Here is a 15,442-nt window from a genome sequence, read left to right as displayed (position 1 = left end):
TTCAACTCAGTCACAAGGAAGCAGTGGGCAGCCCCCCAGTACCCCGGGAACACAGGCTCGGGGGGACCCTTCATGAAAGCACACACAATTCACCTCTTCAGCGCATGAACACACGCTTATTCCCTACACCACAAAGGGGCACCAGCGCACAGCTGTGGGAATGGGGGAACTAAAACCACTGAGGACGCCGGGTGCTGGGGAGAACATGAGGCGAGGAACAGAGCACAGAAGCCCAGGCCCACGGCAGCACCCAGGGCCGTGTCACAATGAGAAACACACACCTCCCACACGAACCCCCAGCACACACGCACATTTACACAACCACTAGAACAGCCGAGTGCACAGAAAACACACACGCACGCTTCAGGGTTGTGTTCACAGTCACTGGATGCAGGGGAAGCCTGCACAATGCTCAGTGGGGAGACGGAGAAGCAACCCGTGCCACAGCTGAATCCTAGAACGGGATTCAGTGACAGGCAGGACGAGGCTCGGGCCTGGGCTGACCTGGAGGCCTCTCAGGTGATTCTGCTAAGAGAGGAGCATCCCTCAGAGCCTACACGTGCTGTGATCCACTCAGGACGTCTGCAAGAGGCCGACCCCTGGGACACACAACAGGGCAGGGGTGGCCACAGCTGGGGAGGAGGGGAGTTGGGCCACAGGGGGCTCCTGGGGAACACACAGGCGACAGGAGCTGCTCCCTACCAGGCTGAACGTGCATGGGAGGCTGACTCTCCACAGCTTGGACACACGGGACTGCACTCCCACAGTGGGACGCTCACCTGTGCCCTGAACACCCACCAGGGGAAATGAAAGTCCCAGAACTGCGCCCTGGGAGGTGTGCATGTCCCTGCAGGCAGCGCTCACCCACATGGTGGACAACACGCAGGTGCCCTGATGACGTCACTGTGCATGAGCAGAGTGTCACGGGCCCTGCGTGTGGCTGTCAGGCTCTGTTAGGCAGAGCTGCACTGAGAGCCACGGCAGCACAAGACACACGGCCTCTGTCCTCTCTCTTCCAGCCAACAGGCCTTATTCCACATACTGATGGCCTATTCCGTCTACAATCCCGTGAGTATTCTGGGGTCATAGCGCAGGTGCTATCCCGGCAGTCCCTGCAGGGCACCCCTGGTCACAGAGATTCCAGCCTGGGTTGAGGGGCCTCGCTCATCCACAGCTCCGAGGAAGAGCGGTAGAGGCCTGGCTCTGAGCCTCCTTGGACCCAACCTCAAGTTCTGGGAGGAGAAAGGCAGCCTTCTCCTGGGCTGGTCTCCAGACCCAAGGAGCTTGGCCGTGTTGGGAAGCCCCTCCCAGGGCTAGCATTCCACGCAGTGGGGCGGGGGGCGAAGGCAGGGCAGATCAGGTGTATGACTTTGCTCTGGGTCCCACTGATGCCATTACACCCACCAGCCCTGTGGTTGGACCCATGGGCCTGAATCCCACTCTGTACAGCGCCACTGCCACAACCACCCACTCAGACTTTCCCATGAGTGGAGCAGGCGCAGGGCTCCATGGGTGACCCAGCAAGGCCTGGACATCCCCACCCCCTGACCTGCCACTGGCCAACCCTGCCTGGTGCCCTGGTTCCCAGGGTGCCTGGCACTCAGGAAGCCCAGGCCTGCACCCATGCCAGAGGCACACCACCTGTTCCGGTCCTGGTAGCACTTCCTGGCTTATTTCTTCCTCGTGTGAGAAAGGGCCACCGGCTCACCTGCAGAGCTCAGGGGTCCAGAAGCTTCCATGGGCGTGGATCTGGATTCCCACAGCAACCTGGCCCATGCTGACATCTTGGGGGTAACAGGTGTCCATACTTGAGCTCTCCCCCTGTGCTGCCTAAGCTCAGGCCCTGCAGGATTCCCTCCAGGAACTTGGAGAACTTCTCTGGGCTCCCATTATTGGGCAGCTGACACCAAGTGGCAGGATTCAGGCACAGGGGCTCCCTGTGCCTAAATCTTCCTGGACCCTTCAGTGGGTGACCCTGATCTCCCTGAGAGGTGGGCCATCCTAGGATATCATTCTTGCCAGGGGAGGTCTCCTAAAGGTATTCTGGGATCTTGCAGGAGGTGGGCTACAGCCAGGGTCTGAGCCATGTGGTGGCGCTGTTGCTCATGTATATGCCCGAGGAGGACTCTTTCTGGGCCCTGGTGCAGCTCATGGAAAGCAGGAAGCACGCGATGCACGGTAGGTGGATGGCGTGTGGGGCCCAGTGCATGCAAGTCCGTGCACGGCCCTCACTGGCTCCTGAATGTGCAGGACAGTGTTGCTGGGGGCGGGGGGGCTCCCTAGAAGCCAGGGCTGCCAGAGGCCTCCCAGACTGAGGCAGCCCCCTTCTTTTACCACCACCCAAAGGCCCTGCAGCTTGGCCATGGCCATCCTGGGTGTGGGAACCTTCAGAACAAGGGGTCCTGTCCTTGTCCAGTGACTCAGGTCGATTCTGGCTCTTCTGCCTCACACATCTGTACACAGAATCTCAAGCACAGAGCCATACCCAGGGAATTTGTGGAAGGCAGCATCCCCTGTAGGGTCACCCCTCCTCGCTCCTGAGTCTTGGAATGGTCAGGAGTCACCCAGTCTGACAGCACACACCACAGGAGGCTCCAGGGGGCAGCCTGGCCTGGGCTGCACACAGTCACCCACCTGCACCCACCTCCCAAGCAGATCCTCTGCCCTGGCCACGTTCATCCCCACCTGCCCCTGGTCCAGCCTCCCCTGACCCTCAGTGCTCAGAAGCACCCCCCCCCCAGGCCTGGGGCTCTCCAGCCTTCCTAGGAGGAGGCTCTCACGTGGGGGTGTGGCTGATTCTACTCAGGTTTCTACAAACCAAACACCCCCAAACTGGAGCGATTCCAGCAACACCTGGGGCTCATTGTGCATCGCGTGCTCCCCTCCCTGGAGAAACACCTGGTAAGTTAAGCATCTCCTTTCTCCTCTTGGGGGCTCTGGGCTCATGGGACTGCTTCCTGAGCCAGGGGAGGCCATGACCTCACAAAAACTTTCCTTGGTTACTGGGGTCCGCGGCAGCTTGGGTGTTGGTTTGTTTTCCAGCACTTGGTCCCCCAGAGTTGGCGTAGATTGAAGGAAGATGCTGTCCCCAGAGCAGAGTGGAAGGAGGGACCTGTGTCCCTTCAGGAACCTGCATGACTGGAAGGGGGGATGCCCCTGCTGCTGGGCTTCCTGCACCCAGGGGCTCTGCCCCAGGGCTCAGATTAGAGGGAGTCAGGCCTGGGCCCTGGGCCCTGAGCCCCCTCTGCCTCTGCCTCTTCTTAGGAGAAGGAGGGTGTGTGCCTGGAGGACTCCACCGCCCACTGGTACATCCAGTGCTTCCTGGATGGGGTAAGTGCCCCGGGGACCCCTTGCCCAGGGAAGCTCCTGCCCCAGTGCCTGGTTCTCTGGTGCTGGTGGCCTGTGACTCTGAGCTCCCCCAGCCCCAGCAGACACAGGAGGGAGCCTGCTGTGCAGACCAGGCAGGCCCTGTCCAGCCCTGCTAAGGGTGGTCCAAGCTGAGGCTGAGCCTCAGAGCCAGCAAGGAGGGGACAGGTCCCACCAGGACCCATCCTGAGAGCCTGGCAAAGGCCAGAGCCCTACAGTGAGAGGCAGGAGATCCATAGACCCCCCGTGGCAGAGGCTGGTGGCAGCACAGCCCAAGGGCTGACCCCTCCCCCAGGTCCCTGGGGTGTCTGGCATCTCCAGTGTGGCTTCCAAAGTGTGCAGACCCCCAGGGTCCAGGACAGGACATGGTCATCCTCTGTGGGTCTGGTTCGCTGAGTGGGCAGGGATGTGGCCATGAGGCATGGCCTCCCCTCCCCTCCCAGGAGGAGCTCTGGCCTTCTTGTGTGATCAGCCTCTGGAGTCTCCCTCTGTCCTAGGGGAGTGACACTGCACACCCACCCCTGTGGGCCCTGCTGAGGCCTTGACGGGCGGGTCCTCCAATGCCTCTGTCCCCAGGTGCCGTTCCCCCTGGCTCTGAGAATATGGGATATATACATCCTGGAGGGTGAGCACGTGCTCCCCTCCATGGCATACACGGCCCTCAAGATCCATAACAGTGAGTCCTCAGGGCCCACAGAGTCCTGGGTGCTGGGGATGGAGGAGCTGGGGGTCCCCCTGCCTGTCTCTCGTGAGCAGGGCTTGAGGGAGGGATGAGGGGGTTTGGGAGGCCTGGGTTCCCTTCAGGAGGGCACTGAGAATCCCCCTGTTGCATCCCCAATCCCAGGCCCCCACAGACCACAAGGAGAAGTGGCCAGGGTCATCACACTGGAAATTAGCCCCTGAGCAGTCCCTCCAGTGCTTGGCTTGACACCCAAGGGTGTCCAAGGGTGTCTGCAGCCCATGTCTGGCGCTGGGACAGGGCTTGGAGCAGCCATGGTGGCTGCGCCATCCCTAGGGCCCCTCCCAGCCTGACGCCCACCCCCATGTCTAGAGCGCCTGCTGAAGATGCCCCGGGACCACCTCCGGGAGTTCCTGCAGGTGACCCTGAAGCAGGCCTGGTCTCTGAGCGAGGATGCGGTCATCAGGCAGCTGCGGGCCTCCATGCGTGAGCTGGGGAAGCTCCAGTGCCTCCTGCCTCCCGAAGGTGAGTCCAGCACATGGCCCCTTCCCATGCTCCCTTGGGGGAGTCAGTAGTGGGAGTGCCAGGCCCTGACATCCCCGCCCAGGGCCTCACCTCTTCCTGGTCCTCCTTGTCCTCCGCGGGCTCAGCAGTTCTGCTTTCTGAAGCTCTGACAGCATGGCCTGGCGTGGCCTCGGGCAGCTTCCCAGAATCCTCCTGTGGGTGCCGGCTCTCCCCCCAGACTCTGGGGCCGGGCCGTGGAGCTGTCCTCAGGACATCTGTGGCTCTGGCTCCTCGGCTGACCCCCACTCTGGAGTGGATTGGAGGCCCCGCCTTGAGCTACCCTGCCCAGGTCTGGAGCAGGTGCCCTGGCTCAGTGCCCCCAGGAGCCCAGAGCGCAGCTGGACCCCCACTCCAGCAAGATGAGAAGTGGCCCTGCCTGCCCAGGGGGCTCTCCCCGAGTTACCCCACACAGCCTCCTGGCCCAATGACCACAGCTGTCTGCACACAGGACCCTCCTAGGACAGGGGTGGGCGGGGCTCCCAACTGCATGTGGGCAGGGCTAGAGGGAGGTGGGGCTGTGGGAGACCCTGTGCAGTGATGTAAAGGCTACCGGCACTGGATCCCCTTCAGCCATCTGAGAACTCCTGGAAGGCCCAGGTGCCCTGAGCCCAGTTGTGGGGGCCGAGTGCACTCCTGCGAGCAGGGCTGGGCACAGAGGCAGGGCTGGGGGCCCCACGGCAGAACACAAGAGTGTGGGCTCTGCAGCCCTAGCCTCGGGCCAACAGAAGGCAGCGGGACCCGGAGCATCGCTGGCCTCTGGGCTCTGGTGGGGAGGGGTCCCCGTGCTCGTCCCCTGCTGCTGCTGCCATCATTGACCTGAGCGCCTGGGTCCCCATGCAGAGCAGAGATGGGCTTGTCCCAGGTCTAGAGACTCTAAGTGGGGGCCCAGGTGCAGGCTGTCCAGGCACTGGGGAGGCCCCACTGTGCCTCCAGGTGCTGCCTCCCCTGGGTGCTCCTGGGACAGTAGCGGTGACAGCCCAGTCTCACCAGGAAAAAGACAGTGGCCCAGGGGCAGAGGACACAGGGCACCCCTGCCACCTCTTTAGAAGCGGCATTCCCTGTCCCTGAGGGCCTGCACCAGACTCCATGTCTGCCCCACAGCCCCAGCTCTCACCCCCATCATCTTAGGCTCAGTTCCTTTCCAGCCATGTAGGAGGGACTCAGATGCGGGAAATTCAGCCAATGCACTGTTAGGGCGCAGCAGGTCAGGTGGGGGAGGTGACGGGGTCCTGAGTTGGTGCCTGGGTCCCCAGAGATGAGAGTGAGGTGGGGAGTTCAGGGCCATCCACCCTGTGGGGCTGTGCAGGAGGAGCCGGCGGTGTCCCAGGGCTCCCCTGGCCTGGGCTGCACACACCATCCCCTCTGGGGCCAGCAGCCTGGAAGAGTCCTCAGTGTCACACGTGGTGATGGGGACCCCAGGATGAGGTCGGGGCAGGCACCCTGCAGGCCAGACGGGGGATGTGGAGAAGCAAACCGCGTCTCTTCTTCTTCCAGCCAAGGCCATCGAACAGTACAGCAGGCCCCTGGGGCAGGCACGCGTCTCCCAGATGCACGTTCCTGCCCCCACTGCTCCGAAGGCCAAAATCACCATTCAGGACACAGTGGCAGTGTGGGAGCAGACCAGGGGTCCCGCTACCCGTGCAGTGATGATCCGTCCTCCAGAAAGCTTTGGCCTCCGCATCGCCGAGAGGGAAGGCCTGGAGGAGGAGGAGAGCTGGGAAGGCAGCCCAGAGCCCCTCAGCCTGGGCTCCCCTGTGGGGACCGCAGAGTCTCCAGGTGCGGCCAGCCCCACGGAGACCTCGTGGGGGAGGGGAGGCCTGTGCCAGTGCGCCAGTCTCCCTAACCTGAGCGGGCCAGAGCACAGGGAGGACGACTCCTCCGACGCTGGCAGCCGGGAGGGCCTGTGGATGTGGGCACCTCCACAGGCCTCAGAGCCCCCGGAACCAGGGCCCATGCAGGCTGTCCCCGCCTGGGGGCCACTGCTGAAGACTCCCCCCTACTGGCATGGCAGCCCCACGCACTCTGGGGACAGTCATGGGCTGGAGCCGGCCAGAGCCAGCCCTGGGCTGGGACACCAGGCCCGCGTGCCCTCCCTGGCCAGAGGCCTCCTTACCTCTTATTCCTTGGGGCACCTGGATGATGGGTGCCTCCTAGAAGAGAGGCTGAGTCCAGCATCTGTCCTGCCCAGGCTGGGCAGCAGCCTTCCGTGTGTCTTCACGGCATCCTATACACTTGGTTGAGCGCCCACCCCCCAGGCTCTTCCTGGGGCCAGGACACCCTGACACTGGAAGACAACAGCCGTGCCAGGAGCCACTGTACTCTCCTCCCCGCCCCCTCCCCCACCGCCACCCTCAGGTGGTGCTGAGCCTGTATTAAATTGTTCCATGGAAAGGAGTTTGCTCCAGTTTGTGACCCCGGCGCCCAGCGGCAGCAAGCTTCCCCATGTTCCTGGAGAGCGTGGGAGGCTCCAAAGCCCCAGCCCCAGGCAGAGACCCACTCAGGACCCTGCAGACAATGCCTGAGATTCAGCTGTGCCCTGTGGGGCTGGGTCAGGGTGGGAGAGCAGCAGCCGTGAGTGCCCGTGACCTCTGGGACAGATCGGCACAATAGGAACAGCCGTGGTTGGAGGGCCTGTGTCACCTCTGTGCTCTCCCCTAGACCTGGGCGGCCGTGGCTGCAGCATCCCTGGCTTGACCCCACACGGCTCTCCCACATGGGAGAGGATGTGCACTGTGGGCTGGGAGGCGACCAGTGGCCAGCAGTGCATCTACTGCCCAACTGACCAGGTGTTCGTAGCGTAGGCTGGAGGCACATTTAATAGAATCAAATGGATTCTCGGTGGAGGTGAGAGGGACTTGCTCTCGGCTGTGCCTGTGTGTGAGCACCACGGGAGCAGAGCCCTTGGCCCTGGGACTCAGAGAGGTTCTCCAGGAAGGGCTGCCGCAGCGTGCTGGAGGGGCCTGGTCTGTGTGCTGAGCTCATGTGCTGTGGGCGGGAAGGGCCCTAGCACACAGGTCACCTTGCTCTCCCACAAGCACCACTGTCAGAGGTGATCTCTGTGGCCGTGTAGCCACAGCTCTCAGCCGGGCACGCGGGCCACAGCTCACCTGAAACACAGGGGCGGCTGCAGAGCCCTGTAAGGACTGGCGGTGAATTCGCAGACTCAGCATTTCCCAGCTCCTGCCTGGCTCCTGTCTCCCAGGACACACATGAGGCCCCGCGATGTCTCCAGAGGTTGACCTGAGGGACTCGAAGTCCTACCGGAACCCAGGTGCTGTGAGCAAGTGCCACTGAGCTGGCCTCTGCCTGTACCCCCAGCCACCCCTAACAGAGGACTCAGTGCCTGGGGGTTTAGGTGGCACAGGAAGCCAAAGTGGGTTTAGGGAGACCTCAACTAAAATCCGGAATGGGGAACCCCTGATGCTTCGGGAAGAGGCTTTCTCAGAAACCCTTCAGGGACATTGGAGGGCGTTTAGCTGAAGTTGGAGGGGAGTCCTGGCCACTCTGCGTGGCAATAGCAAAATACCTGAAGCCGCGTTGCTTAGAAAATGAAAGAAGTTCACTTTGCCTGTGGCTTGACCAGCCCGAGAGCGTGGCACGGCACCAGCTTCTGGTGAGGGTCTCATGGCAGACAGCATCCCCCAGCAGGAGTCCGAGTGAGATGGGGCTGGAGGAGGACTGGGCCCTGTCCCTGATGACAACCCCAGGGCAGGCAACGTGGGGAAGACACCACTGGGACACGTGCATTCCCTCCTGGACCACGCGGGGTCCATCCCCTGCCTCGGCCCCTGAGTCCAGCTTCTTACACACGTGCACCCTGGGAGGCAGCGAGGATGCCTCAAGTAGTTGGGTTCCTGCCACCCACATGGGAGATTTGGGTTGAGATCCAGCTTCAGCCACGCCACTGCAGGCCTCTGGTGAGGGGAACAGTGGATGGAAGCAACCACCCCCCAAGATCCACGAATTAAACATTTGTAATGACATCTTGATAATAAGGAAATATTTGTAGCAACAACAATGGGAACTCACCCCTGTGCACCCTAAGCCACCCCAGGAGGCCAGCGTCAGTCCATGCAGGAGCTGGGTTGGGGCCCATGCACCCATGCTCCCTGCATATGGACTCTGGGGAACAAACCTCCCCCCGAGTGAAGGAAAATGCAATGTGGAGAACACCAAGCCTAGGCATCTGGAGTTTGAACTCAGGCAGAGAAAGGAAAACGCATGGGCGTCTTCCACCCAATTAGGAACATCTGACTGCTGAAGATGAGTGGTCCCCATTCAGCACTCGCTGTGTTATTTTACAGCACTTTGTGAATCTCCAAAAGAGTTTACAATGCAATTTAAAGGGAGAAGCTGAGTGGGGAGGGGGAATAAAAGAATCAGTTAAAACCCAAGTGTTGCTGGATAGCATCTCTGGACATGACATATCTGTGTGTTGAGGTGGATCTGTCCTGAGAGGAGGAGCGTGGTGTGGGACAGAGGCGTGGAGCCACCACACAGACCGGGGAGTCAGGTGAAAGTGAGCCAGATAGAGCAGCCCACAGACTAATTTATTTCAGTTGGTACAGCAGCTTATATAGCCGAGACATCCAATCCAGTCATGGGGCAGTCTGTGCCCTAACCAATCACAGCCTGTGGCCAGGCAGTTTCCAAAACCATCCAATCACAGCCCATTGCCAGGCAGGCTCTGCTGCCATGTGGTTTCCCAGGTGGTTTTTGAAGTAACCTGAGTAACATGCTCGCTTGCCAGCGGCCATCTTGGCATGGCCTTCTCATTCCACCACATTTCCCCCTTTTCATTTATTTTTGAGCAATGGGAGGCATGATTTTTGGCCATACCATTGTTGACCCTGTGTCCATGTGGTCTCTGTATGCGGCTGTGCCTGTCTTAGGTTGTCCCCCAGGGGATATTACCCGTCGTTGACTAAACAGTGCTCAACATGGGAGACCACTGGTGTGCTTGCTCAGATGGGGTAGGAATGAGGAAGAATGGTAACCAGGAATTGTGTGACCACACACAGGCTGTGGGCCGTTTGAGTGGCTGACCAGAGCTAGTGGGGTATGAAGCATTAATGGATGTGGCTATGGGCAGTTTCCCAGGGTAGGATGATAGGGCAGGTGCATCTGCTAACAAGGCTGACTCTCAGTCTTGTTCAGCTGGTTCTGGTTGGCTGTCAGTTGCAGGCTTGATGTTTCTGGCTGGTACCCAAATGGGCTGTGCCGCATTCTCTGGAAAGACACAAGCATATCCTCGACCTTTGGTTAGAGAGAGTGTGGCCCCTTCCATTCTCCTGTCAGGGGTATTTCCACCTAAGCATAGGGGCCGGGGTCTGGGATGGAAAGGATCCCCAGTGTTTATAAGCTGGGCTGACCCCTTGGAATCAAAAGGAAGAAACTTGATAGTGAAAAGGACCTCAGTCAAAGCAAGCTGTGGGTCTGGGGGCATACGGTTGTTTTTCTGTCCTTGTAAGAGATCTTTAATCGTCCTATGAGTTCTTTCAATGATTGCCTGCCCCTGTGGCTTGTATGGGATACCTGTGGCAGACTGTATGTTCCAGGACCTCAGGAAGGAATTAAATTCCTGTGGTGTATACGCTGGCCCGTTATCAGGCTTTATTGTCCAGGGGACACCGAGGACCAGCAGGGCTGACTTAACCGCCTTTATCACATTTCTAGCCTTTTCTCCAGATTGGGCTACTGCAAATACAGCCTTTGAATACGTATCTCCCACCACATGGACAAACATAAGTTGACCAAAGGAGTTAATGTGGGTGACGTCCACTTGCCAGAGCTTCTTAGGAGCAAGGCCTCGCGGGTTCACTCCTGCTTGTAGCAGTGGGCCTAACGGGGCGAGGGGGGCACAATTCTTGCAAGAGTGCACTAGGTGTTTGCATTGGTCATTGTTAGCTCCGGGAAAAGTGATTTTGTGTTGCTTTCTGCCATATGAAGTTTTTGGTGTAGAATAGGGGCTCGTTCTAGGTGTCTGATGGCAGCCTTGTTGCAGGAGATAAGACGATCAACCTCTTCGTTGCCTTGGGAAACTCACATAACAAGCAGCAAGTATGACCTGCAAACCAACGTAAGCACAGCAATGGAGTTTTCTTTCTGAAGTTGAGCCTTGAAGGATCAAAATTGAAAGTATGCATCAGGAACTGAACCTCACCTGTGTTTAGATGGGGCCTGCTGAGTGGGAGAAGGCCTCATGAACTCATTATGTCAGAGTTCTCACTTAGCCTGTGAGAAACTGTGTGTTTTTTTTTTGTTTGTTTGTTTTTAAGATTCATTTATTTGCCGGCGTCGCGGCTCACTAGGCTAATCCTCCGCCTGGCGGCACCGGCACACCGGGTTCTAGTCCCGGTCGGGGCGCCGGATTCTGTCCCAGTTGCCCCTCTTCCAGGCCAGCTCTCTGTTGTGGCCAGGGAGTGCAGTGGAGGATGGTCCAAGTGCTTGGGCCCTGCACCCCATGGGAGACCAGGAAAAGCACCTGGCTCCTGGCTCCTGGCTCCTGCCTTCGGATCAGCGCGGTGTGCCGGCCGCAGCACGCCGGCCGCGGCGGCCATTGGAGGGTGAACCAACGGCAAAGGAAGACCTTTCTCTCTGTCTCTCTCTCTCACTGTCCACTCTGCCTGTCAAAAAAAAAAAAAAAAAAAAAAAAAAAGGAAGACCTTTCTCTCTGTCTCTCTCTCTCTCACTGTCCACTCTGCCTGTCAAAAAGAAAAAAAAAAAGATTCATTTATTTGAAAATCAGAGTTACAGAATGGGAGAGACTGAGAGAAAGGCCAGGCCACATTCAGGAGCCAGGAGCTTCTTCTATGGCTCCCATGTGGGTGGCAGAAGCTCAAGTACCTGGTCCATCTTCTGTTGCTTTCCCAGGCCATTGGCAGGAAGTTGGATTGGAAATGGAGCAGCTGGGATTCCAACCAGTGCTGATATGGGATGCCAGCATTGCAGGCAGCGGCTTTGCCTACTAAGCCACAGCACGGTCCCTGAGAGAGTTTTGTTTTTTTAAAGATTTATTATTTGTTATTTATTTGAAAGGCAGCGTTAAAGGGGGGGCAGAGACAGAGAGAGAGGTCTTCCATCTGCTGGGTCACTCCCCAAATGGCAGCAACAGCCATATGGGATGCCGGCACTTCAGGCCAGGGCTTTAACCCGCTGTGCCACAGCGCCAGCCCCTGATAAAGTTTTCATTTACAAGCTGAATCTTGGCCAGCTGAAGCTCCGGCTGGGCGGGAGAAACGTGGAGTAAGCAGTGGCAGGAGCAGGTCAGAGGTACTAAGTGGCCTGTGACGATGATTGAGGCTGCAGGCATTTTTCCATGTGCTTGTTCTGTGTGTTTGGGTACGGACACTGACGATTCGCACTTCTCCCTCGCTGTTGTTTTCCACGCCCATTGTTGGGGTTGTCTTTACATACAGTTTTCAGGTTACGGAATGTTCAGCGGGACCATAATGAATTTTTTTTTTTTTTTTGACAGCAGAGTGGACAGTGAGAGAGACAGAGAGAAAGGTTTTCCTTTTGCTGTTGGTTCACCCTCCAGTGGCCGCCGCGGCCGGCGCACCGCACTGATCGGAAGCCGGAAACCAGGTGCTTCTCCTGGTCTCCCATGGGGTGCAGGGCCCAAGCACTTGGGCCATCCTCCACTGCACTCCCGGGCCACAGCAGAGGGCTGGCCCGGAAGAGGGACGATCGGAACAGACTCCGGCGCCCCAACCGGGACTAGAACCCAGTGTGCCGGCTCCGCAGGCGGAGGATTAGCCTAGTGAGCCGCGGCGCCGGCCAACCATAATGATTTTGAGGACCGCTGCTGAGTCTCATGGAGTCGGCGATTGTTGCTTCCTTATTTTGGGCGAAGCATGAGGACTCCTTTACCTGTGTGAAGCCTAGCTGAGTCATGTTGGCTGGGAACAGGATTATTTTTACTGTTTTCTAGTAGCTCAGATGTGTGTAGAAGAGCGTGTATGGGAGCTGAGTACCTAAGGCAGAGACCATGGTGCTGTTAACTTATTGCCTCTCAGCTGCGATTTCTTCTCCGCCCCGCAGTGAGACACAGAAGCTGCACCTGCGTTTACTGGTTTTCTGCTGGTGCCATACCAAGCTCTGCCAGTAGAGGGTGTAGGAGACGCACTAAAGCAGAGCTGAAGAAGGGATTTTGGAATTTGTTCTTCCCACAGTGCACCTGCCGGCGCGTTGTGAGAGCTCTAGGAAGGTTTTGATGTCAGCAGGTTTTGATGTCAACATTGAAGTGCCTTCCTGTTCAGCAGCCAGCCCGCAAGCTCCCAGAAAGCTGCTTTCTGTTCCCTAGGCGTGGCCCGTTGCACCCAGCATAACCTGCACCGTGCACGGAGTCCCACATCCACCTACTCGGCTGGCGTCTGAACCCAGCACTGGAGGCCCCTTCTTCAGGCATTCTCCCCTTCAAGGGCGACTGGCAGCTTCCTACAATTGCTATTCCTGAGTCTTTAGATTCTGTTTTATCAGATCTACAGTTAATGATTGTTTGCTGCCTAATTATCCCACGTATTAAAAAGGCCCGATTCCAGGTCCAATAAAATTGGGTGTTGAAAACAGTTAATTAGAACTAGAAGGATGGGGCCGGCACTGTGGCGCAGAGGGTTAAAGCCCTAGCCTGAAGCACCGGCATCCCATATGGGCACCAGTTCGAAATCTGTCTGCTCCACTTCTGATCCCGCTCTCTGCCATAGTCTGGGAAAGCAGTAGAAGATGGTCCAAGTCCTTGGGCCCCTGTACCCGTGTGGGAGACCTGGAAGAAGCACTTGGCTCCTGGCTTTGGATCGGTGCAGCGCCAGCTGTTGTGGTCATCTGGGAAGTGAACCAGCGGATGGAAGTCCTCTCTCTCTGTCTCTACCTCTCTCTTTCTCTGCCTCTCCTCTCTCTGTGTAACTCTGACATTTGAATGAATGAATGAATGAATGAATAAATAAATAAATAAATAAATCCTTTTAAAAAAAGGAATAGAAGGGAACTTTTTCAACCTAGCAGAGGACATTGGTGTAAAACCCATTGGATGCAACACTGAAGGACAGAGCTTGGCCCCGCAGTCAATAAAGGACAATGATGGCTGCTTTTGCCACCACTATTCGGTATCGTCCTGGATGTCCAGAGCAAATAGGCAAGAAATAGAAATGAAAGGTATCCAGTCAGGGAAGAAAAAGAAAAATTATACTTAGGAATGACAGGACGCTGTATCCTCAAAGCATCTGCAAAACCTAGTAAATTGGCCAGCGCCGCAGCTCACTAGGCTAATCCTCTGCCTGTGGCGCCGGCACCCCAGGGTTCTAGTCCCAGTCGGGGTGCCGGATTCTGTCCCGGTTGCTCCTCTTCCAGTCCAGCTCTCTGCTGGGGCCCGGGAATGCAATGGAGGATGGCCCAAGTGCTTGGGCCCTGCACCCCATGGGAGACCAGGAGAAGTACCTTCGGTACTTCGGATCGGTGCAGTGTGCCAGCCGTAGCACGCTGGCCGTAGCGGCCACTTGGGGGGTGAACCAATGGAAAAAGGAAGACCTTTCTCTCTGTCTCTCTCACTGTCTAACTCTGCCTGTCAAAACAAAAACAAAAACAAAAACAAAAAAAACAAAACCCTAGTAAATTGAGCAAAGTTAAATAATCCAAGACCAACACACAAAAACTGTTGTTTTAAATACACAATAGCCATGAACACTACAAAAATGGTATTGAGAAGACAATTTCATTTATAACAACATAAAGAGGCCGGCACTGTGGTGTAGCGGGTAAGGCCACCACTGCCTGCAGTGCCAGCATCCCATATGGGCACCGGTTCAAGTCCCAGCTGCTCCACTTCCAATCCAGCTCTCTGCTGTGGCCTGGGAAAGCAGTAGAAGATGGCCCAAGTCCTTGGGTCCCTGCACCCACGTGGGAGTCCCGGAAGAAGCTCCTGGCTCCTGGCTCCTGGCTCCTGGCTCCTGGCTTCGGAACAGTGCAGCTACAGTCATTGCAGCCAACTGGGGAGTGAACCAGGTGATTGAAGACCGCTCGCTCGCTCGCTCTCTCTCTTTCTCTCTGCTTCTCCTTCTCCCTCTGTGTAATTCTGACTTTCAAATAAATAAATGAATCTTAAAAAAATAACAGCATAAAAAAAGAACTTACTCAGGAATAAATTTAACCACAACAGAGCAAGACTTGTACACTGAAAATGACAAGCTATCGAAGACCACAAAGCATTGTTGAGAGACATTATGCAAGACCTCAATAAATGAAAAGGTATCCTGTGTGCATAGACTTGACAACTTAGTGCTGGACACATAAAATCGTCTATGTTTATGGGATGCCAAGAGCTGTTTTGACACACGGGTACATGTGTCATGTCCAGTCAGGGCAAATACAACCTCCTCCACTGCTTTCCCAGGTTATTAACAGGGAGCACCTGGGACTCCAACCGACACCCACATTAGATGCCAGCACTGTAGCAGGCTTAGCCTTCTACACCACAGCGCCAGCCCCAAATAAATGCATCTTTAAAAAAATAAAAAAGATGCCCCCTTCCACATTTCCTTCACCAGTGATGCGGTCTTCACAGAAAATGTCACTTGGTAAAAGTCTCTTCTTCCAGATAGATGTCGAACTCCTTAAAAGTACTTGAATATCTCTCAGAATACGGAGCAAGACATATTACCGGGATACAATGGTGTTGAAGGGTTGGGGCATGCGCACCGATTACACAGTAGGGCTGCTGCTTGTGCGAATTAGCAGGAGAGCTCCACACCTGTCCACCTGCGGTACCCTGCAAGCTTCCCCATCTGAGCCTCTCTGCAGTTTTTTATTTTCTCTCGTCATCACCCTGACAGCCTCGAG

General features: G+C 57.1%; 1 protein-coding gene across 1 annotated transcript in view; it reads left to right on the top strand.

Moving 5' to 3' along the window:
- The window catches only part of LOC138846506 (protein Aster-A-like), a 406,361-nt gene that overhangs the window by 253,942 nt on the left and 136,977 nt on the right, over positions 1-15,442 (top strand).

The sequence above is a fragment of the Oryctolagus cuniculus genome, chromosome 18 (assembly GCF_051225735.1).
Source record: "Oryctolagus cuniculus isolate XC-2025 breed Fujian yellow rabbit chromosome 18, ASM5122573v1, whole genome shotgun sequence".
Taxonomy (NCBI): Eukaryota; Metazoa; Chordata; class Mammalia; order Lagomorpha; family Leporidae; genus Oryctolagus; species Oryctolagus cuniculus.
This window is presented reverse-complemented; position numbering and strand designations above follow the sequence as displayed.